This window comes from Dama dama, chromosome 30 (genome assembly GCF_033118175.1).
Source record: "Dama dama isolate Ldn47 chromosome 30, ASM3311817v1, whole genome shotgun sequence".
NCBI classification, from domain to species: domain Eukaryota; kingdom Metazoa; phylum Chordata; class Mammalia; order Artiodactyla; family Cervidae; genus Dama; species Dama dama.
In genome coordinates this window covers 76,810,548-76,835,302 of record NC_083710.1, presented here as the reverse complement: position 1 = coordinate 76,835,302, position 24,755 = coordinate 76,810,548, and the positions used below count along the sequence as shown (strand labels likewise).

General features: G+C 38.0%; 1 protein-coding gene and 1 pseudogene across 1 annotated transcript in view; one reads left to right on the top strand and one right to left on the bottom strand.

The window, feature by feature from the left end:
* Positions 1-24,755, bottom strand: part of HS6ST3 (heparan sulfate 6-O-sulfotransferase 3) — a 697,920-nt gene that overhangs the window by 492,677 nt on the left and 180,488 nt on the right. The gene's annotated exons all lie outside the window — the stretch shown is intronic.
* On the top strand, positions 11,823-12,494 carry LOC133049415 (glutathione S-transferase A4-like; annotated as a pseudogene).

Sequence of the window (24,755 nt, the reverse complement as noted above, 5' to 3'; positions counted from 1 at the left end):
TTTGTAGTATATTTTGGTATCTGATAAGAAAAACATCTTCATTATTCTTTTTCACTTTCTAATTTTTCTCAGATATTCATTTTCTGTCACCTTAAATTTTGAAATTAAATTCCAAAAATAACTTGAGATTTTAAATGAAATTGCATCAGATTTATATATTATGATCAAGATATTAGTCCTTCTATTTATTTTTATCTTGTTTTCTATACTTCCGTACTACCTTATAATTTTATTCATACAAATTTTGTGATTTTCTTGTTAAAAAAAATCTGGGAAGACCCAGAGGAATCGGGTGGAGAGGGAGGTGGGAGTGGGGATCGGGATGGGGAATACATGTAACTCTATGGCTGATTCATATCAATGTATGACAAAACCCACTGAAATGTTGTGAAGTAATTAGCCTCCAACTAATAAAAAAAATAAAAAATAAATTAAAAAAATACTTTACATTTTTTGTCATTCCTGTGACTGAGATACTTGCACTATTTCCACTTTTTTCACCAGGGAGGTCCTTTAATAACTTCTCTTTTTTTAACTATTTCCATTTTTAAGTGGCTATTAGTAGTATAAAAGTTTTTAATTATTTTTCTTAAAACTAGACTCTTTACAAAGTTCACTTATCAATTCTAGTCATGTTTACTAGAATATGTTAGGGATTCTAGGCTTAGAAAAAATATCTTCAGCAAAAAAGACATTTCTTTCTTTGTAGCTCTTATTTTATTTTCCTGACATCTTGCATTTACTTCGACCTACAAAGCAATGTTAAATGATAGCAGCAATAGAAGACATTTTTCTCTCTGTTCTGATTTCAGTGCATGTGGATTTAGTGTTTTACTATTTAGGATGATGTTTGCTATTGGGCTTAGTAAATAATCTTTATCATACTACAGTATTTTTCTTTATTCCTATTTTGCTTAATTTTTTATGAGGAATGACTGCTAAATTTGTCAAAAACTGTTTCACAGCATGTATGCATTTTTCTCCTTTAGTTTATTAATGCAGTAAATTATGTTAATATAGTTTTCTAGATATTGAACCATCCTTATATTCCTCAAATTAACCATAGTTGGCCACAGTGCATTTTTTTTTCTTTCTTTTTTTTTAATTTTTTTTTTCATTAGTTGCAGGCTAATTAATTCACAACATTTCAGTGGGTTTTGTCATTCATTGATATGAATCAGCCATATATTTACACGTATTCCCCATCCCGATCCCCCCTCCCACCTCCCTCTCCACCCCATTCCTCTGGGTCTTCCCAGTGCACCAGGCCCGAGCACTTGTCTCATGCATCCCACCTGGGCTGGTGATCTGTTTCACCATAGATAGTATAGATGCTGTTCTTTTGAAACATCTCACCCTCACCTTCTCCCACAGAGTTCAAAAGTCTGTTCTGTATTTCTGTGTCTCTTTTTCTGTTTTGTATATAGGGTTATCGTTACCATCTTTCTAAATTCCATATATATGTGTTAGTATGCTGTAATGTTCTTTATCTTTCTGGCTTACTTCACTCTGTATAATGGGCTCCAGTTTCATCCATCTCATTAGGACTGATTCAAATGAATTCTTTTTAATGGCTGAGTAATATTCCATGGTGTATATGTACCACAGCTTCCTTATCCATTCATCTGCTGATGGGCATCTAGGTTGCTTCCATGTCCTGGCTATTATAAACAGTGCTGCGATGAACATTGGGGTGCACGTGTCTCTTTCAGATCTGGTTTCCTCAGTGTGTATGCCCAGAAGTGGGATTGCTGGGTCATATGGCAGTTCTATTCCCAGTTTTTTAAGAAATCTCCACACTGTTTTCCATAGCGGCTGTACTAGTTTGCATTCCCACCAACAGTGTAAGAGGGTTCCCTTTTCTCCACACCCTCTCCAGCATTTATTGCTTGTAGACTTTTGGATAGCAGCCATCCTGACTGGCGTGTAATGGTACCTCATTGTGGTTTTGATTTGCATTTCTCTAATAATGAGTGATGTTGAGCATCTTTTCATGTGTTTGTTAGCCATCTGTATGTCTTCTTTGGAGAAATGTCTGTTTAGTTCTTTGGCCCATTTTTTGATTGGGTCATTTATTTTTCTGGAATTGAGCTGCAGGAGTTGCTTGTATATTTTTGAGATTAATCCTTTGTCTGTTTCTTCATTTGCTATTATTTTCTCCCAATCTGAGGGCTGTCTTTTCACCTTACTTATAGTTTCCTTTGTAGTGCAAAAGCTTTTAAGTTTCATTAGGTCCCATTTGTTTAGTTTTGCTTTTATTTCCAATATTCTGGGAGGTGGGTCATAGAGGATCTTGCTGTGATTCATGTCAGAGAGTGTTTTGCCTATGTTCTCCTCTAGGAGTTTTATAGTTTCTGGTCTTACATTTAGATCTTTAATCCATTTTGAGTTTATTTTTGTGTATGGTGTTAGAAAGTGTTCTAGTTTCATTCTTTTACAAGTGGTTGACCAGTTTTCCCAGCACCACTTGTTGAAGAGGTTGTCTTTTTTCCATTGTATATCCTTGCCTCCTTTGTCAAAGATAAGGTGTCCATAGGTCCATGGATTTATCTCTGGGCTTTCGATTCTGTTCCATTGATCTATATTTCTGTCTTTGTGCCAGTACCATACTGTCTTGATGACTGTGGCTTTGTAGTAGAGTCTGAAGTCAGGCAGGTTGATTCCTCCAGTTCCATTCTTCTTTCTCAAGATTACTTTGGCTATTCGAGGTTTTTTGTATTTCCATACAAATTGTGAAATTCTTTGGTCTAGTTCTGTGAAAAATACCGTTAGTAGCTTGATAGGGATTGCACTGAATCTATAGATTGCTTTGGGTAGAATAGCCATTTTGACAATATTGATTCTTCCAATCCATGAACACGGTATGATTCTCCATCTGTTTGTGTCCTCTTTGATTTCTTTCATCAGTGTTTTATAGTTTTCTATGTATAGGTCTTTTGTTTCTTTAGGTAGATATACTCCTAAGTATTTTATTCTTTTTGTTGCAACGGTGAATGGTATTGTTTCCTTAATTTCTCTTTCTGTTTTTTCATTGTTAGTATATAGGAATGCAAGGGATTTCTGTGTGTTAATTTTATATCCTGCAACTTTACTATATTCATTGATTAGCTCTAGTAATTTTCTGGTAGAGTCTTTAGGGTTTTCTATGTAGAGGATCATGTCATCTGCAAACAGTGAGAGTTTCACTTCTTCTTTTCCTATGTGGATTCCTTTTACTTCTTTTTCTGCTCTGATTGCTGTGGCCAAAACTTCCAACACTATGTTGAATAGTAGTGGTGAGAGTGGGCACCCTTGTCTTGTTCCTGATTTCAGAGGAAATGCTTTCAATTTTTCACCATTGAGGGTGATGCTTGCTGTGGGTTTGTCATATATAGCTTTTATTATGTTGAGGTATGTTCCTTCTATTCCTGCTTTTTGGAGAGTTTTAATCATAAATGAGTGTTGAATTTTGTCAAAGGCTTTCTCTGCATCTATTGAGATAATCATATGGTTTTTATCTTTCAATTTGTTAATGTGGTGTATTACATTGATTGATTTGCGGATATTAAAGAATCCTTGCATCCCTGGGATAAAGCCCACTTGGTCATGGTGTATGATTTTTTTAATATGTTGTTGGATTCTGTTTGCTAGAATTTTGTTAAGGATTTTTGCATCTATGTTCATCAGTGATATTGGCCTGTAGTTTTCTTTTTTTGTGGCATCTTTGTCTGGTTTTGGAATTAGGGTGATGGTGGCCTCATAGAATGAGTTTGGAAGCTTACCTTCTTCTGCAATTTTCTGGAAGAGTTTGAGTAAGATGGGTGTTAGCTCTTCTCTAAATTTTTGGTAGAATTCAGCTGTGAAGCCATCTGGTCCTGGGCTTTTGTTTGCTGGAAGATTTTTGATTACAGTTTCGATTTCCTTGCTTGTGATGGGTCTGTTAAGATCTTCTATTTCTTCCTGGTTCAGTTTTGGAAAGTTATACTTTTCTAAGAATTTGTCCATTTCATCCAAGTTGTCCATTTTATTGGCATAGAGCTGCTGGTAGTAGTCTCTTATGATCCTTTGTATTTCAGTGTTGTCTGTTGTGATCTCTCCATTTTCATTTCTAATTTTGTTAATTTGGTTCTTCTCTCTTTGTTTCTTAATGAGTCTTGCTAATGGTTTGTCAATTTTGTTTATTTTTTCAAAAAACCAGCTTTTAGCTTTGTTGATTTTTGCTATGGTCTCTTTAGTTTCTACTGCATTTATTTCTGCCCTGATTTTTAAGATTTCTTTCCTTCTACTAACCCTGGGGTTCTTCATTTCTTCCTTCTCTAATTGCTTTAGGTGTAGAGTTAGGTTATTTATTTGGCTTTTTTCTTGTTTCTTGATGTAAGCCTGTAATGCTATGAACCTTCCCCTTAGCACTGCTTTTACAGTGTCCCATAGGTTTTGGGTTGTTGTGTTTTCATTTTCATTCATTTCTATACATATTTTGATTTCTTTTTTGATTTCTTCTATGATTTGTTGGTTATTCAGAAGCATGTTATTTAGCCTCCATATGTTTGAATTTTTAACAATTTTTTTCCTGTAATTGAGATCTAATCTTACTGCACTGTGGTCAGAAAAGATGACACAGTGCATATTTTTAAAAATACATTATACTGCATTGCTGATTTCTAGCTGGTAGCATTTTGAGTAATCTAGTCCACAAGTATAATATATTTTCTTAAATAATCACAGGGGTAAACTATATGGAAGTTATTTAAATCAAGAGTTTTCAATAACTTATTAAGAGGCAAATCAAAGTGTAAAACCTTCAGGGATAAATTCAAACATGTATTGTATACTTATAAAAAAGGTTAAAATCAACAACAAGAACACAATTTTCAAATCAAGAGAAGAATGATATGAGAGGTTCTCAAAGTGAAAGCAAAAGTATTAGTTGTTCAGTCCTGTCCAACTCTATGCAGCCCCAAGAACTGTAGCCCACCAGTCTCCTCTGCCCATGGGATTCTCAGGGCAAGAACACTGGATTGAGTAGCCATTCCCTTCTCCAGGAGATCTTCCCGACCCAAGGATCAAACCTGGGTCTCCTACATTGCAGGCAGATTCTTTACCATCTGAGCCACCAGGAAAGCCCCTCAAACTGAGGCATGGCTGAAAATCACTGGAAGGATGTGTTAAAATACAGATTGGCAGGTCCCACTCCCTAGAGTTTCTCATCCTGTAAATCTAGAGTGATACCTAAGAATCTGCATCTCTCTAATAAATTCCTAAGTGATGTTGACACTGCTGGTCCAAGGACTACATCTTGAGAACCCAGTGAAAAATAGCAAAAACTAACATTTATTTAATGTTTACCAAGTGCTAGGCTCTGTTTAAACCCTTTGTGTACGCTAGGTTGTTTATTTGATTCATGTAGTGATGAGGAATGCTGGTTATCGGATGTTGAGGTTGATGCTTCAAAGTTTAAAGCCTCGAGTTCTAAGCGGTTAGCTGCTAAGAAGGCAAATACCTCACCTAATACCTGTATACTGCTGCCATTTTATGTCAATATCTAACATACAAAATTAATGGCAAAAGAATTAAGAAGAGAAGGAATATTCATCTCTGTATGAACTGAGGATAAAAAGTATTGTAATGACTTTCAGCCACTCACTCTTAAATTCTCTGTAAAGGAAAATAAAATAAATCATCAATGTTACTTTAAATTTGATGTTAGGTATTATTCCATTTTGAAATATTCACTAAATTACTTTTCACACATATGGGGATAATGTTCTTTAATGATCTTAAAATATCTCTAAGGAGATAATGCTCCTTAAGGATCCTAAAATAGCCAAATATTCAAATATTTCAAGGTATTATATAAAAATCTCCTGTATATTTTTATGGTCTAAACTACTTGAAATGAAATAACTTGGATTTATTTCCTAGATATTAAACATTTGGAAGTACACCTTAATAAAAGAGATTCATTTAGGTTTTTAATTAGGAACTGGACAGGGACTTATATGATGTTATATAGAAGCGCATCTGATTTACTTTTATGAGAAAACATTGGGGATTAGGGAATATGACTATTGGAGTCCGTTTCTACGATGCTGTGCTTGGCAACAAAGACCTCTTTGTGTTCTGAGGTCCTCCAGAGAAAAGCTTAGCCCTGGCCATGCTGCCATGGGGGCTAGGGAATTTGATTTCTCTCCCAGATCTCTTTCCCGGCTCTGCACAGCTCAGCCTGGCACGTCTTCCCCATGACACATGCACGCACACAACCCATCTCTCCTCAGGCATAGTTAAGGGCATGTGTTTGTACCATCCTGAAATCAGCAGTATTAAGCAAAAGTTTACATAGTGGAAGTGAAAGTCGCTCAGTCATCTGACTCTTTGCGACCCCAAGGACTACACACTCCATGGAATTCTCCAGGCCAGAACACTGGAGTGGGGAGCCTTTCCCTTCTCCAGGGGATCTTCCCACGCCAGGGGTCGAACCCAGGTCTCCCACATTGTAGGTGGATTCTTCACCCAGTATTAAAATTCCCAGTCTTCCTCTCCACTCAGCTCCTAGGGTAATGGAGCCAAATATACAAACCTATCATCCATTAAGAGAGTGAAGACACCTTTTCTGGCAAGTGTAAACTGTTCAAGAGAAAAACCTTAAGGATACTAAGCTACCTTTTGGAATTAGCATTTTCTTGGCTATCAGTTCAGTTCAGTCTCTCAGCCATGTCTGACTCTTTGGGACCCCATGGATGCCGCACACCAGGCTTCCCTTCTTGGCTATAATCAGTTAGCTGTTTAGAGTCCTGGATATCTTTGCTGTTATTTATATATCATTATAGCTTCCCAGGGCTTCCCTGATGGCTCAGACAGTAAAGAATCTGCCTGCAATGCCGGAGACCTGAGTTTGATCCCAGGGTCAGGAAGATCCCCTGGAGATGGAAATGGCAACCCACTCCAGTCATCTTCCCTGGAGACTCCATGTATAGAGGAGCCTGATGGGCTATAGTCCAAGGGGTCTCAAAGAGTCAGACATGACTGAGCAACTGAGCATGCACACATATATCCTTATGCCTATACACCAAGATATTCTACTTGTGTTTTAAAAGATATCATAGTCGATGGCTATTTGGGAATCAGCTCTTTCACTTAATAAATTGTGAACATTTTTACATTATATTAACTATTAAATAATAGTATTTTTAATAGCTACATCAACATACACTATCTTTCCCTACCCACGCACACATTCTGAACTTCCAACCATCTTAGGTACACAGAGTAAGACAGGAAGTAATTAAGGACGGAAATAGGAATACATTGTATTGACAAATAAGAGTGATTTAAGAATTAAAGGATTAAGAGTTAAATAGTTAAATGAGGAGAGGATACAATAAAGAATAAGAAGGAAAGCATTAAGTGGTTCAGCTACTCAGAAAATAGCTCATTCCACTCTCTGAGACTGGCACTTAGCACATCTAGACATCAACCACAAGCTGTAGATGGCCAGCTTGGCCACTCCCTGGAAAGAATGAAGCCAACACCAAGGAAAACAGAACTGAGTTGCACAGAGAGAGAGAGAGAGAGAGAGAGAGAGTTGATAACTTGATTAAGTCCTGGATCTACCTCTGCCTGAAGCTAGAGAACCAGAAGAATTTGCCAATCATATGAGCATAGACATTTCCCTTTTGGCTTTAGATGTGAAATGGGTTTCCGACACTTGCAACAAAATAGCACCTTGTCTTTAATTAAACTTCCACGCTTGTATCTCTGAACAAGCTAAAGAGACTCTCAAAACCACAGCACACTTCTCAAATTCATCAATTCTTAGAATAATGGTAAATATTGTGTGAAGTCATTCACGACTTCTTCCTCCAAACACTTAATTTCTCTCACAAAGGTAAACACCCATTAGAGCCAAAGAGCCCAATTCCCCCATTCTAGACCATGTTATTAAGTAACATGGAATATGTGGCCACATTTCCATTTCTCAAAGGCTCAATGGCCCTTCTGAAATTGGAAGGTGATTGTAGTTTTACAGCCTGACATTGTGAATTCAGAAGCAGAATAAATAGCACTAAGTAACAAGTATCTTTTAATCTCTCTGAATGTAAAACTATCGTGAAATTGTATATCTTTAAGAGGATCAGAAGTGTCAGCTGCTCCTTGAAATTGATGCACCGGGGAATACAAGGATGATAAATCATCTACCTATCAGTGCTGTGGATCTTTCATCTGAATCACATTGAAGAGCGACTCAAAGTTCTGTCACACGGCTCCCTGCTCTTCCCTTCCCTGCTGATTATCTTATACTATTAGGACCTCACCAAAGGCAAAGATTCATTTGCTGATGGAGTGCATGACCGGCAAGTAAAAACACACCTTTGGTCTTAGAAGCCTCATGTATAAAGCCATACACAGCCAACACACATTATCATTGCCTGAAAATCCCAGCTTTCCACAAAATATGCCCAGAATTCTCCCTACAGGAACCATGATAGAAAAGCATCCAAGAAAGCAATCACGGGGGGAGATTGGTTGACTGTTACCTGAGCATTTTTTATACAAGGACATGGCTCATCATCATTCTTAGGTCAAAAGGAGTCAGCCTCATAATTCTTTCCACAACCTCCATCTTTTCATCAGGTTTGGGGGCAGAAATAAATGCAATGAAAATGTATATTTTCAGGAAGGTATGCTTCCCAGGTGGTGCAGTGCCAACCTGCCAACACAGGAGACGGGAGTTCCATCCCTGGGTCGGGAAAATTCCCTGGAGTAGGAAATGATAACTCACTCCAGTATTCTTACCTGGGAAATCCCATGGATGGAGGAGCCTGGCGGCTACAGTCCATGGGGTTGCAAGGAACTGGACGTGACTGAGCACACATGTATGCATGCCTGAACTTATTCATTTTAGGGAAAGTCACAATCTATTAATTGGGAACATTCAGTATATTCCATATCCTCTATACCTTCGTTGATCAAATTTCTTCTTGTTTAGAAATATGAACAAGAAGACCTGAGACCCTGATAGCAATACACAGTTCAGGTCCCACTATGAACATACTGACTCAGGATCCAGATGCTTGCAAGCTCTCATGTGATTTGTGTGCATAGTAAAGTTTAAAAAGCCCTGCTCTAAAAGAAGCAAATCATGGAGGCTTCTTCAAAATATAATTTTGTTAAAAAAAAAAAAAGCAGATGATAGAAATTGGATGCAACAATATCCATTCTGAGATAACAAAATTAAAGAAACTAAATGGTATACTGCTTAAAGATTCAGACTTATGCAATTTTTTTAAAAAAATAATAAATTACAAAGCAATTTAGGACACTGGATGCCTCTGGAGGTAGAAGAGGTACAGAGAAGGAGTAGGAAAGGAGGACAAGATAAGGCAAAAGAGAGTCGTTTCTAGTTCATAATTGAAAGGGTGGATATATGGGTGTTTTTTATAATTAGGCTACATATATTTGATAGCTGCATATCCCTAATAGCTCAGTTGGTAAAAAATCCGCCTGCAATGCAAGAGACCCCGGTTCAATTCCTGGGTCAGGAAGATCTGCTGGAGAAGGGATAGGCTACCCACTCCAGTATTCTTGGACTTCCCTTATGGCTCAGCTGGTAAAGAATTAACCTGCAATGTGGGAGACCTGAGTTTGATCCCCAGGTTGGGAAGATCCCCTGGAGAAGGAAAAGGCAAACCAATCCAGTATTCTGGCCTGGAGAATTCCATGAACAGTATAGTCCATGGGATCATGAAGAGCTGGACATGACTGAGTGACTTTCACTTCACTGTATATATTTTGTATATTCAAATATTACACAATAAACACTTCCTAAAGTGAGGAAACATAACCTCAGCTAGAATGAAGATCACGTTTTGTAGTCATAAAGTAGCAGCTTTTGCACAGGCCAGGTATATGGAGAAATTGAAAAGGACCTAGCAGGGTTGCAGGGCATTATGAAGCAAGAACAATGATTTAATCCAGGTGAGTAATAAGGAATGCTTTATAAATTAAGGATGGAAAGGTAATAACATAAATAAAAAGATCAAATATTCATTTGTATTTATCTGAAAAAAATGTTTAAAGGAAGCCCACCATCCATCACTAACATCTCTCTGAAACGAGAAGCAAATGGTACGTCTGGGACAGCAGATGCTTGGAGAACAGTCAGGAAGAGATATTCAAGAGATGCTGAGCCAGGTTATCCATCAGGGGCTTTTGGAACCAGGGACAGCTGTGAAGTGAATGGATTTTTCCAGCCAACAATGATGCCCTCAGGTAACCAGGCATGTGTTCCTTGTTTGCAGTTTTACGTTAAACAATAACACATTTTAAAAATGCATGCTCATAACAACCCTGAATTTTAACACTATGTTTGCGAGGAAAGCAACCTGAAGAAGCAAACATGTAGCCTCAGATTTTTCTGTACCCCTCCTAACTTGCACGCTGCTTCACAACACTGCTTCCAACTCTGGTGCCTCACAAGAAAGTGAATCTTCCAACCATGGATCCATGTTTCTCATAAAAACTTTACACAAGAATTTACATATTCTTGAACTAAATAGAAACTAAGTAGATCTTGCACTAAAAAAGATGTAGGTTTAATTCTTGGCATCCCGTGGCATGGGGAAGAACATCCTTAGGTAAGCTGGTTGACCCTACTGGCCCTCATGTGTTCCTCACTGGTTAACTGAGTGAAGCAAGCTTTTTTTGAACACATGGACCCCATAGTTAATAGGCATAGATATACTGGATTGGCCAAAAAGTTCATTTGTGTTTTTTCTGTAACATCTTATGAAAAAAATCTAATGAACTTTCTGGCCAACCAACATCTCCTGAAGTGTCTTTTCTGAACTTCACCTACTTCATTATTTATTAATCTCTAGGATACTGACCTTTACTATTGTTTGCTTGTGCTTGTGCCAAAGCACACCCAGCTGGACTACTTCTAGACATCTGACCTTGGCTGCACTTCCCCACTGCTAACTTTCTTTCTCTTCATGGGAGACTGACTCCAGAAGACTGCTCTCATCCTCCCACCTCTACTGAGATTCCCCCCTAGTGAGAATCCCCCTCTACCCTGTGACTTGGTAGAACTAGCTCCAGGTGAAGACTCATGGCAAGTTTTACCCCTAGACTCACTGGGGCAGACTGAAGAAGATACTCGGTGTGAAGGCATTTTGGAAAATTTAAAATAGTCACTGAGAACCAGTAAGAGATTTAAAATACAACAGAGGTTAACCTGTCCATAGAATTCATAAAACTTATTAAAATGATCTTCCTAACTATGACTGAAATTTGGAAATTCACATAAGTATTATCATGACCAGAGGCCTTAAGTCCAGATATGTCACCAAGTGGAAGATTCTTATTGCAAATTTTCTGAAGTTTTTCCTGGAGCATTGATTAGATATCATTTTAATTGTTGTACAAGCAAAAGACAGTTATGCAAAAGACAAAAGATCAGACGTATCTGATGCTTCATGAAGAAGTGAAGTGAAAGTCGCTCAGTTGTGTCTGAATCTTTGTGACCCCGTGGACTATAGAGTCCCTGGAATTCTCCAGGCCAGAATACTGGAGTGGGCAGCCTTTCCCTTCTCCAGGGGATCTTCCCAACCAGGGATTGAACCCAGGGATTGAACTCCTGCATTGCAGGCGGATTCTTTACCAGCTGAGCCAAAAGGGAAGCCCAATGCTTCATGAGGGAAGTCCAAAAGAACTCACAGATTTAATTAACATTGGAGAGAATCCAATATAACTCCCTTGCTTTCCATTTTTTGAAATATACCTACAATCAGAAGCACCCCAGGGAGGAGAGCCAGGAAGAGATAAGAAAACCCAAGCCAGCAGTCATGGCGGCCAAACCGAAGCTCTAGTACTTCCGTGGCCGAGGCAGGATGGAGTCTATCCGCTGGCTGCTGGCTGCAGCTGGTGTGGAGTTTGAAGAAGAATTTCTTGAAACAAGAGAACAATATGAGAAGTTGCAGAAGGACGGACGCCTGCTTTTCGGCCAGGTGCCTCTGGTTGAAATTGATGGAATGGAGCTGACACAGACAAGAGCCATCCTCAGCTACCTTGCTGCCAAGTACAACTTGCATGGGAAGGATCCGAAGGAGACAGTCAGGATCGACATGTATGACGAGGGCACCCTGGACCTCATGATGATGGTGGCGCTGGCTGCGTTCAAACCCCCGGAGGAAAAAGAGGAGAGCCTGGCTTTAGTCGTGAAGAAAGCCAAAACCCAGCACTTCCCGGTCTTTGAAAAGATTTTAAAAGACCACGGAGAGGATTTTCTCGTTGGCAACAAATACAGCTGGGCAGACATACAGCTCCTGGAAGCTATTTTAATGGTGGAAGAACTTGATGCTTCTGTTCTTTCCGACTTCCCTCTGCTAAAGGAATTTAAGACAAGAATCAGCAACATTCCTATTACCATTAAGAAGTTCCTACAGCCTGGGAGTCAGAGGAAGCCGCCCCCGGATAGCCACTATGCTGAGGTTGTCAGGAATGTCTTGCAGTTCTAAAGGCAGCAGTCTTAGGATGGCAGAGTAATGAACCCAATTGCAGCATTGGCTCCTGTCGCCAAGCAAAGCAAATGGTGTAGATTCTAGGAGTAATCTAAGTAATCAAAGTGTAGATTCTAAGAGTAATGTGTCCGAAAAGAACAAAACCATATTGCCATCAGCAGCAAATGCCAAGTAAATGCAATTTAAAAAAAAAGAAGAAGAAATATACCTACAATCATATAACGACTATCAGAACCAGGAGTAGAATCTAGGTCTCATCCAAAAACTAATTCCAGTCATTTCATGATGTCTAATAAATCCATCTGAATGCAGGCAATTTAATCACTTTAGCCTGGTGACAATAGGCTATCTTTAATACCATTAGGACAAAACTTCCACAACGGCCCTCAGAATTCTGTTGCAGCGCCAGAGTGACCTTATTGCTGGTCTTTCTCCTCACAGTTCTCTAAATTACTTTTGTGGAAATTTTACCAATTTGTTTCTGTTAGTATTGAAAAAAAAAATCATGCACCTCTGTTTTTATTCCTCACACATGCAATACTCAGATTTATGAGAAACTGGCTGGTTTTCTTCTCAGAGCTCAAGGCATGAACTATCCTTAAAGATATAAATTTCTGTTGCTACACTGGAGTATGTTAAATAGAGCTGCCCTGAGGAGAAGCAGTACTGTCAGAAACCAATATCTTTAATTCAAGAAGACCGGAATCTTATATTGAAATCATCATTTGTTGTATAAAGATATGGTGTCTGAATATGTGTGTTTCGCCTCTCTGGAATGTCAGTCACGTAGACCTCTTATTCTACCTCACTACTACCTCAATTCCACCTCAATACTAGCTGTTGCTTCAGAAAATGACTATCGTCTTGCAGTACAACAGGATAAATTTTGTTTAGGAAACAAAGCTTCTTTGAAGATACGCTATAACAGACCTATCCTTTATATTACACTCCAGCTAAAAATACATCCCACAGGTTTTGTGTTATATGATACAAGACAGATGAAAAACATAATTTACTGTATATTGATTACAAAATACATACTCTCCCACGGCTCTCTGATTGTTCAGTTTAGTAGAATCCTACTTTCTATTTCACTAGTCGTTGAATGGAACACATCCTGAATTTGTCATCTCTTCTTTCTCTACACTAAGTCCCTTATGTTGAAGGTAATCAATCAATTGGTTTACAATATAATACCTGATAAATTACAGCTACACATCACTTCACTGATGGGAATAATAAACCTAGAATGGAGAAATAGTACATATTTTTTAAATGAACAGAAAATAAAGAAGGTTTCATAGGCAATATTTGGCAAATATATCATCAAAGACTAGAATATACAGCCAAGAAGAAATGGTTCATTTCTTGAAGAAAACATATTTCATCACAGCCATTAACCACCAGGTAAGAGACGTGTCAAAAAAGAAAATTCCTGTGACACATTGCTTTTGCAGAACCATGCAGGAGCAAACACGGTGCACAAAACAAGCTTTGTGTTGACAGACAAAAAGAAATCACCAGTGGAATATGCTGCAAGCTACTGGGAACACCAAGTCAAAGAACTGACAAACCCAGAAGCTTTGTCCTCTTACAATTAAAGCCGCAAGAGCAAAAACTCACGTTTTAGGGAGTTGTAATTCCCTACCATTTGTTATACAATTTAATCATTTTTCCAAAATATATTACATCTCTTGCTGTTGTTTAGTCACTCAGTCATGTCTGACTCTTTGCCACCCTATGGACTGTAGCCTGCCAGGCCCCTCTGTCCATGGAATTTCCCAAGCAAGAGTCCTGGAGTGGGTTGCCATTTCCTTCTCCAAGTGATCTTCCCAACCCAGGGATCAAACTCTCCTCTCCTGCTTGGCAGGCAGATTCTTTACCACTGAGTCACCTGGGAAGCCCATTAGATCTCTTGTAAGAGTGAAATACAAATCATCTTTAAAAATTAAAATTAAAGTAGCACAAAAATATTAGTGAGGTGACACTGAGAAGAAACCCCTAAGCACCAAACTACTGTAGACACAATTGAGAATTTCCAACCACTGCCGAATTGTGGCCAACACAAAATGAAAGAAATATACTGACTGAATGCCAATTACTATCCTTTTTAAAATTGAATTATACTTGATGTATAGTACTTTGTCAGTTTCGGGCATACAACATGGTGGTTCAACATTTAAATACATTACAAAAAAAATAAATAAATACATTACAAAACGTCCACCTATGAGTCCAGTAACCATCTGGCAGCATACAAAGTTATTACAGTATTATTGACTATATTCCTTATCCTATATATCATGCCCCTGTGACATTTATTTTATAACTGGAAAATTGTACCTCTTAATCCCATTCATTTATTTCACCCAACCCTCCACTCCCTTCCCCTCTGGCAATCCCAGTTTGTTCTCGATCTGTGAGTCTGTTTCCATTTTGTTTTGCCCATTGAAGCATTATTTACAATAGGAAAGATATGGAAGTAACCTAAGTGCCCATCAGTGGATGAATGGATAAATAAAATATTATATATATATATATATATATATATACATATTTATGTAAGAGTTGGACTATAAAGAAAGCTGAGCACAGAAGAATTGATGCTTTTGAACTGTGGTGTTAGAGAAGACTCTTGAAAGTCCCTTGGACTGCAAGGAGATCCAACCAGTCCATCCTAAAGGAGAGAAGTCCAGGGTGTTCTTTGGAAGGACTGATGTTGAAAGTGAAACTCCAATACTTTGACCACCTGATGTGAAGAGCTGACTCATTGGAAAAGACCCTGATGCTGGGAAAGATTGAGGGCAGAAGGAGAAGGGAACGACAGACGAAAAGATGGTTGGATGGCATCACTGACTCAATAGACATGGGTTTGGGTGGACTCCGGGAGTTGGTGATGGACAGGAAGGCCTGGCGTGCTGCGGTTCATGGGGTTGCAAAGAGTCGGACAAAACTGAGTGACTGAACTGAACTGAACTGAATATATTTATATTAGAATTAATGAATAAATATAATCATTAATATAACTATTTGGAGAGGCAGCATAGCATAATGATTAACAGCAAAAAACTCTGGAGCCTGACTGCCTGGATTTAAATTCTGTTTCTTTCATTTACTATTTATATGAACCTTGGAAAGTTTCTTAATCTATCTGTGAGTTTGTTTCCTTAATGCAAATGAGGTTAATAATGCTATTTTCCTTACAGGTTATGAGAATTAAAGACATTAATATTTGTAACGTGATTAGAAAACTAAATAGCCATATACATGAGTATTAGTTAAGTAATTATATTTTAATGTTAATAAGATATACTTGCTTGTAAACATAAGAAATGAATTTTTTAAAATGTTAACTATGAAATTCAATTTGGTATTCCCAAATATGACAGATCACTACTACCAACAACATGACATGTTCTATCCAATACAACTGTAAAGAGTAAAAGCAAAATCACTCACTGAGATATCAAATAAGTGGTGAAAAATTACCTCAGTGTTCCCAAACAATAATAAATAATACCTAGGAAAAGCTACGAAAGTGGATGAGAGTGCAGCAAAACTGTCAAAAGATGTCAAAGACCTCCAAAAATTCTCTCTTCCATAAAAGTGATGAGAAAATTGGCAAGAATGTCAAAAATAATTTTCTCAGAACTCTGCAAATTACCCAAATGTTCATAAGAAAGTGAAAAGTACTTCTTCAAGATGAACAGCTGAATATTATTTTAAAAATTTGTGGCATTTAACTTGCCATCCTCTGCCCTCCAGGTCAGATTTGGGCTGAAAATCAGCAGCTTGGTGCACACCAGAGGAAAGCTTGAGCTCTTTCAGTGCCTCATTCCCAAAGAGTTGTCCTTATTTGCCTAGGATGGCGCTTCCCTGGAAAACTCACTTGAAAACCTGTTTCCAGGATTTGATCTGGCTCAAAGCCCACTCAGAGCAAAAAAACTCCTCCCCCAGATTCTTTTCTTTTCAGAATGTTTTTTGGTAGCAATTACAGAAAATTGTTCAACTCTGTGGCTGCCTGAAGTGGTGGACAACAACTGGGGAAAATAATATGCGAACAAAAAAGCTAAAAGGATTTTAGATTTTTGCTAAAAAAAAAAAAAAAAAAACTAAAATAATATGCTGACAGAAAAACTAAAAGGATTTTAGCTTTTTGCTAATAAAAAACTAAAAGGATAATCTGGGGAAAGAGATGCCCACAGGGAATTTGAGAAACTACAACATATTCCTGAGAAACTAGAAGGCTAAGTACATGTGTAGGGCTGTGCGTATGTCCAGGGTTGAATGTGCACTCAGGAAACACACAGGAAGCTCTCACTTCCAGCTGATCTCTAAGCAAGCAGGAAGTGAAGAGTAAGGCAGAGATATAAATTGCCTAACTGAGTGGTGAAGGCATACCCCAGCATGCACACAGACCACCTAGGCAAAAACTGGGAGGCTCATTCATTCCTGGAATTTAAGGCAATCTCTGACCAATCATTTGCTGATGACAAAGCTAACTAGGTAGAAATTCAAGAAAAGGCACATGACCAAAAATACAGAGCTTACAGAATTCCTTCAAAAAAATCACTAAACGAACAACTATTACAATAAACAGTAAAAACAACAAATCCCAAGGAAGAGGGAGGGAATCTGATTTCCTGATTTGCCACATTATATAAATTGTTCAATTTTCAATGAGAAGAAAGTGAGACATGCTTAAAAAAGATATTCATTTGTCTCTCATATATACAAAATTCTCAGCTTACATTTTGTTTGATGAGGGTGACAGGGGCTCAGGCCCCTTCTATCTTATTCTCTGACATGTTCACTTTACTCTAATATCATGACCCAAGCTGGTTCCTCCAGCCCCTAGCTATTTTATCTGTGTTCCTCCCAGTAAGACGGACAAAAAGTAGTAAGAGGTGAGTATACTTGTTGCGTTAATGGCATGATCTGGAATTTACACACCGTCCTGCTTACAACCCATCATACAGAATTTAGATCCACAGTCACATGTAGTTGCAAGAAGTCTGAGAAGTGTAGCCCTCAGCTGGCCAGCTAGGTTTTCTTCCTATCTAAAAGGAAAGGCAGATATTGGGAAAAACTAGCAGTCTCAGCCACACTATCACTCAAATATCCACTCAAGTTCCATGTCCCCCAAATAGCTTAAAGCCTATTCCACCTTTCTTACTTTTCTGAGTCACTTTATCTGCAGTTAGCATGACAGTTTGAAAGTCAGTTATTCTCTGATTGTTTTGTATGTGTCCAGTATGTCTGTTTCTCCATTTATATCCTAAGGTGTTTCAGAATGGTATCCATACCCTATGATGCTTTTGACTCACTTCTCTGCCTCCATGGTACCTGGAAATACACTGGGTACTACTATACTATTACTTGATGGTTAAGATAAAACCAGGGATTCCCTGGTGGCTCAGACGGTAAAGAGCCTGCCTGTAATGCAGGAGACCCGGGTTCAATCCCTGGGTCAGGAAGATCTCCTGGAGAAGGAAATGGCAACCCACTCCAGTGTTCTTGACTGGAAAATACCATGGACAGAGGAGCCTGGCTGATTACAGTCCATGGGTCACAAAGAGTTGGACACGACTGAGTCCCTTTCACTTTCACTATACTATTACTTGATGGTTAAGATAAAACAGGTTAAATATCTGAAAAACACAAAATTACATTAACATTTCAATAAATATGTTCTGCAAAGGTACTGAAAATGTGATTGCTGAAACTCATGAGTAAATTGATAAGTTGTAGCTCCTCCAAAATACAGCTAAAAGCATATACAAGGATTTGAATAAGGTTAGATAACCTATTACTTACATCATTGTAGCTATTAAAAAACCTAAGGTTAAAATTACAGTTGATTCATTTTATTCACTGTTGATTAATTATAAGACTTGATCAAAATTAAGCAGTCGATGTGAAACTTCAAAAGAAATTATTGATTTTTCTCATGAGCAACAGCCAATTAAAACAGTACGGTGTAAGACTGCTCTAGTTCTCAGTATTCTAATTTTGGAATTTTTTTCTCTTCATTTTTTTTTTTTTTAAACAAAGAACATTATATAAAGACTTCAAATTAGCTCATGGCTTTTCCTATTCAATATCAACCACTTACCGCATGCCAATCATTTTTCTGAATCTTCTTTAAAAAAGAGTTTTGCCAGTGGCACCACACATGAAAAGAGATGATGAGATAATCATAGCAAAATCTTACTCCAGCGTGCTGCCTTTTTTCCCCTGATGAAAACCCCACAGGACATTGTTATGTGGGGAAGAACATGGTGATTCAAACACCGGAAACTGTTTCTTGTCACACAAACAAGACACAGAGTCCCCAAAAGATGCGGATCTTGAACAAAAGAAGTTTAAGGAATTAAGATTGTCATAGGTCTTGAATATTCGATATCTTACTGGCAGTTCTACTTTGGGGGGGGGGGGGGAATTGGATTTGGAGCTTATCAGATAAGTAGCAGTATTCCAAGATGGATCTCCAAAGACATCATAGCCTTGTTCTTAAAGTATCCCCTTTATTAAGAGAGTGTTCATTTCTGTTTAAGATAAAAACTAAAGCAAAAGGCTATCAGAATCAGCTCATGCACTGAAGGCTTTGTGAAGTCTATAGAACTCATTTTATTTTCCATTTCCAGAAACTGAGTACTCTTTTTTTTTTTCCTTAGTTGACCACAATCCAAATTATTACTGTATGTTTTTTAGTTATTATGAAAATAGCATCCTTGTATTAAAAGAAAGTAATTTACCCATTAATCTATCACCTAAATATAACTGTCTTCATATTCACATTTGCTCCCAGCTTTGATTCACATTTTTCCACAGCTGTAATTGTAGTATAAATATAATTTTAATTATATTCTATATTCTTCACTTAGAATTAAAATAGAATCTGTGACATTTCCATGCTAATATATAACCATCATAGTCATAATTTTAATGAATGCATATATTCCATTTAATTAGCACAATATACTTAATCATCACTCTTTTCCCAGGACACTTGTAAAATCTGTCACCTTTCTGAAGACTTGTGCTTTTTTGAAAGATGGTGTTTGCTAAGTACCTAATGGAGGCTCCAGATTATAACAGAAGTGGTATGAAGTACCCGAAAGGCTAACACATGGTCCCTGATTGCAACCAATTTATAATAACAGCAGATGAGACAAAAGCAGAGGATAAAACTCAACTGAGACTGCATTGGGAAGCTAGATCCCTGGAGCTACTGAGGCAAGGCTTCTCTGGGTAGGCTGAAGTTGTGTGGAGCCTGGAAATATGAAGAGCCATGGAATTTCCTAAGAGAAAATAGCTGACCAGATTTACAGAGATTATTTTTCAACATATATCTAGATGTGTACCTCCAGTGAAATGAAATAACTAACCTCTACACAGCAACTATCGCAACTTACACATTTTCACATGGTTTACTGTTTTGAATCCTTACAACATCTGTTATGAGTTAGATAAGGTAACTGTTTATATTAGTCCCATTTTCTAAATATGAAAACTAAGGTTTAATTTGCTAAGCATCAAACAGGCAGGTTTGGGTACATGCTCAATACATGTTTGCTGGATGTGGAAGGTCAAAGCTAATCAGTGGAAAATTAGGTGATGGAATTAGAAAGTGGCATTATGGTTCCTGGCAGCTGGCCTGTTGGGAGTAGGGTAGGTACCTGACAGGGTACTGTTCTGGGTCCTGCCAGCAACTGAGGGCATCAAGGCATGATGGAACCAGTGGGCAGATCCCATCAGAACCAGGCCAGCTCACTTTTACCCCGCACCCACAAGGCTGTATCTAGGCTGTGTTTAACAGGTACAAAGAGACTTTACAGATCTAATTTTATGTGTGTTTGGGAATTAATTCAGAACCACCACCACAAAAAAAAAAAAAAAGAATGTTACTGGCATTTAGATTATTTAACTTCACAGCTACTGACATTTCAGAAAAGCTATGATTGTCACCTTGAGCCTTACATAAAAGCTAGGGAAAACAAAGGAACATGACTTCCGTAAACAAAAATTTCAAAGAAGGATGCTTTTAACCAAAATGATAGCTTATGGATGCAGTCCTTTTACATATTTTTTACTCTAAATATGCAATCCATTCTTAACATCATGTAGATAACTAGAGAAAGTACAATGTGATACTCTTCCTTGAGAAACATTATTCTATTGATCAGTAATGTTAATAGGAAAAAAAAGAAATGTTAATAGGAATGGGGGAACACGAATACACAAAAACACTCTGAAAATGAGAATGAAAATGCACTGTCTTTTGCTGTACGACTCAAATTCCCCAAATAATTATTGGTAGGGTCCATTGCCATCTAGTTGTGTAAACATAAATGAGCCCAAGATAACACCCAAAGCTCAAAGAGTAATGACAAAGGTGGAAGAGATGGTCTAGTCAGGCATGAAATTGATTTTATAATAACAAATATCTGTTGCCTTCCATGTGCTTAAGTAAATAATTCTGAAGCAGGGGGTAAAGATAATAAAAACAAAATCATTAACTGCTTCCACTAAATCAAACACAGAGAGAAACCCATTGTCATGTTGACCCCAAAGCCTGTTTAATAGCTAATTAAAGCAATTATTTTCATCAAGACACAGACCTTAATCATAGGTACCTTCAGAGCTATAGAAGACGTTGGCTGGTAACTTTGTTGGGAATAGCCTTTCTACTATACCCCTCAAATTTACATTGAAAACACAAATTTCACCGCTCATATGAGGCAGAAAAGGAGAATAGTAGGTCTTAAACCTAGTACTGGAGCTTCAACTGAATCATAAACCCCACAATTTGACCTTTGAAGGCAGACTTAAGGTGATGCAGTCTAATTCTTTAGTTTTGTTTTTTTTTTTTTAAGGACTAAGTTAACTAAATGCAGATGGACGTTTATGATCAGCTTTAAAAAGTCACTTTGAATGTCATTTTGTCATTTACGTTCCCACAGCTCAGCTTGGTTGTTTAGAATGTAACTCTACAAAGAGCAGAATTTCTGGTTCAATACCCAGGTGGGTCAGTTGACTTTACTCAGTCTCTTGGCTTCACAGCTCATTTTTCCATCCAGCTATTTTCAAATATGAGGCTTTTATCTAAAAGGAGTCACAAAAGAGAGCTGGGGAGTGGGGAAAGAAATGTCAACATTACTTTAAAAAAAAAAAAAATTTCAGCAATAATTCTAGGAAGGCTCTAAGCACGTGACTTCCTAATGGTTTCCACCCACTTCCATGAGAACATATGAAGGAAATATCTGATATGTTTTGTCTTCCTAGCACCCCACTCTTCTCCTCAAAGCTATTCTTCTCCTTGCCCAAATGTAGTTCCAGAGATACTGCCCTGGTCCTATATTATGACCCAATCTTCTGGTCTCAGCCAGCTGATTAAGAAGTTGACATCTTTCCAAATCTGAGCCAAAAGGAAATCCTTGCCTGGGATATTTAAAACTAGATTCAAAGAACATCTATAAGTTGTCATTCTTAATGATGGAAGCAGTCAGATTTGGGAGAAGGCAACGGCTACCTACTCCAGTCTTCTTGCCTGGAGAATCCCATGGACAGCAAAGCCTGGTGAGCTACAGTCCATGGGGTCGCAAAGAGTCGGACACAACTGAATGACTCACGCACACACAGTCAGATTTAGATTTAGGAGCTTCTGGTGGCCATGGTTTGCCCTGCTGTGGAGGAAATTTGGCCTTAGTGAGAAGTAGGTAGGCTCCACAAAAATAGAAGTAGAAACAGAAGGTGGATGTGAAGGGCCTGACAGCATTCCATCCCACTCCACTCTGGTTGTGGCTGATGCTCAGCTCCATCTGTGGCCTAGAACTGTTTTATTTTTTAGCTTTTCTTGGATTCCAAGTGCTACAAAATTCCTTTGCTTTGCCTCAGTGAGTTTGAGTTCCTGAGACTTGCAATCTAAATAATACATATATACTCACTTAAAGGCAATAAATCAAAAATAAGAATATCATTTTCAGTTCTGGCACTGATTCCATGTATCAGTCTGAATAGGAGGTTATGCTGCAGTAACAAACAACCCCAATCTCAGGAGCTGAAGATAACAGAGAATTAGTCCTATGTGATCATGTGTCTTCGTTTCCTTAGGACAGTCCTGGTTTATGTGTCTTGCCTCAGCCAAATTATTAACAAAGCCTCCTCTAAGTGTCAAAAGTGATCTGGTTTGAATGAAAAATTGTGTGGTCACATTATGTATTTCTCACTCATTTTATCCATCCATCACAGAGACCCAGGCTGACACAACGATCACTATCTGGAACATGACATGTCTAGTATCTTAAACTAGCAATTAAAGGCTCCAGACTAAAAGTATTATGTCTCCTAACAACTCATTGGCCAGAGCTGGTCACAGCTGCACCTCATAGCTTGGGGCCAAGAATTCAAATTATTTGCTGAAGAGTATTGATTACAATACATCCAAACTCTAACTCTGTCCTTACTGTATATCAGCTTTCCTATTTGTAAATCTACAGTTCTTACTCATTTTTTCTATTGGTCTGTTATGTGAGTCCTGAGATTAGATCAGATTATTTTTGTTTGTGCTTCCTTGCCTAAATGCATCTCTTTGACAATGTGCACTATTTCATTTGACAGTCACGGGATGTCAGTTAGTTAAATACAGTGCTAATTGTTGAAGGATAACACAATGATTAAGACATGATCCCTGCCCCCAGAAACTTAAAGCACTTTTTAGTATTCTTTAGAGTATCTTTTAGTTCATTGTACCAGTAATTTACTAAGTGATTCTTTTAAGAACTGCCAGAGTTAATGTCCCCAAGGTATGGTTCACTCATCTGGTAAGACCTACTATAGAAAATCTCTATGCAAATTTGACATAGCTTATTCTTCCAATTTAAGTTTAACTGTATAGCTTATATTCCTTTGCAGTGAAAGCTCTGGTTTTAATTAAACAAGTATAATACAGAAAATACTAATGTAAAAGAGTTGCTTTAATAGTATCATAGATTGTATGTAAAGTCTCTTAGATAGAATTTATTTTCCATTATAGCCAGTAGAACTCCCTCCCCTATACCAAATTTCTGTCTCCAACTACTAGGGAACTCAGAACTTAACTTTCCTTGTCATGACTAAAGATGTTCCTATTCCTGTTACTTAAAGTTTAAACAGAAATTGGAGAGGAGGAATTCCTATAATTCTTGCCAGAGATGCAAAAGCAGAAAATGTGGGTTGGGAACCACAACTGGAACTTGAAGTACATTTTCTTGCAGAATATTCTATAAGATAGTGAGCTATTATATTATCGCTGTTACATTTCAGCTACATTATGGGTGAAATGGGCTTTCATGGACCAGTCTAGAGACCTCAACACCATTTATAGGCAGAAATACATTTTAAATTTCAAGCAAATAAGTTATACATTAACTTTCAGAGTACTATTTCATAAGTTGGTTTATCTGAATGTTACAGGTACTAGGGAGGATAATTGAATTGAATGCAATGCCCAAATAAATCCTCTGCTATAAAGTTGAGTACTCTTTATCACGGTTATGTTATATACTTTCAACACCTAGGAGTCAATCATTTAACCAACACATACTGAATACCTCCTATGCTTAAGAGAATATTCTAGGTGCTGGTGTATGCTGTGTGCAGGGGAGAGATAGAGCAACTTGACATCCTCTCTGCTCTTTTCTGTGGATTCTCTGCATTGCAGAGAACAGCCTTGAAGCCAGACTCTTTAGCCCTTCCCAGCATGGTACTAGGTTAGAGTCAGCCAATAGGAGATGCTCACACAAGACTTGGACATCTCTGGGGGCAGCTGCAGGAAGACTCATGGGCAAAGGCTAGTTCCTGAGAACCCCTAAGATCAGCAGTAGCAGTTCCCATTGAGACTGGGAGAAGCAGGGACAGCTTCTCTGTTGGTTCCTGAAAGTCAACTGCACCCAACCATCTGTTTTCTAGACCTTCCAAGGTGTGGGAAGCCTCTAGTTCCTTGTGTAAAGGCCTTCCTATTTGGATAACTAGGTGGTTTTTTTTTGCCCCTACTGCAAATGACTGATAGAGCAAGGCAAACAGTCCCTGCCTTTACACACTTACATTCTCATGGAGAAGACAGACATCAAACAACCAACCACACACATAATTATGTCATGGTCGGGTGTGCAGAAGCCAGCTTCCGCCAGTTGTCAGAGCTCTTTGCTGAATTTTTGGAGTTGTGCAAGCCAGTCGTAAAACAGGCAATATTAAAAATTAAACCATATAAACTTG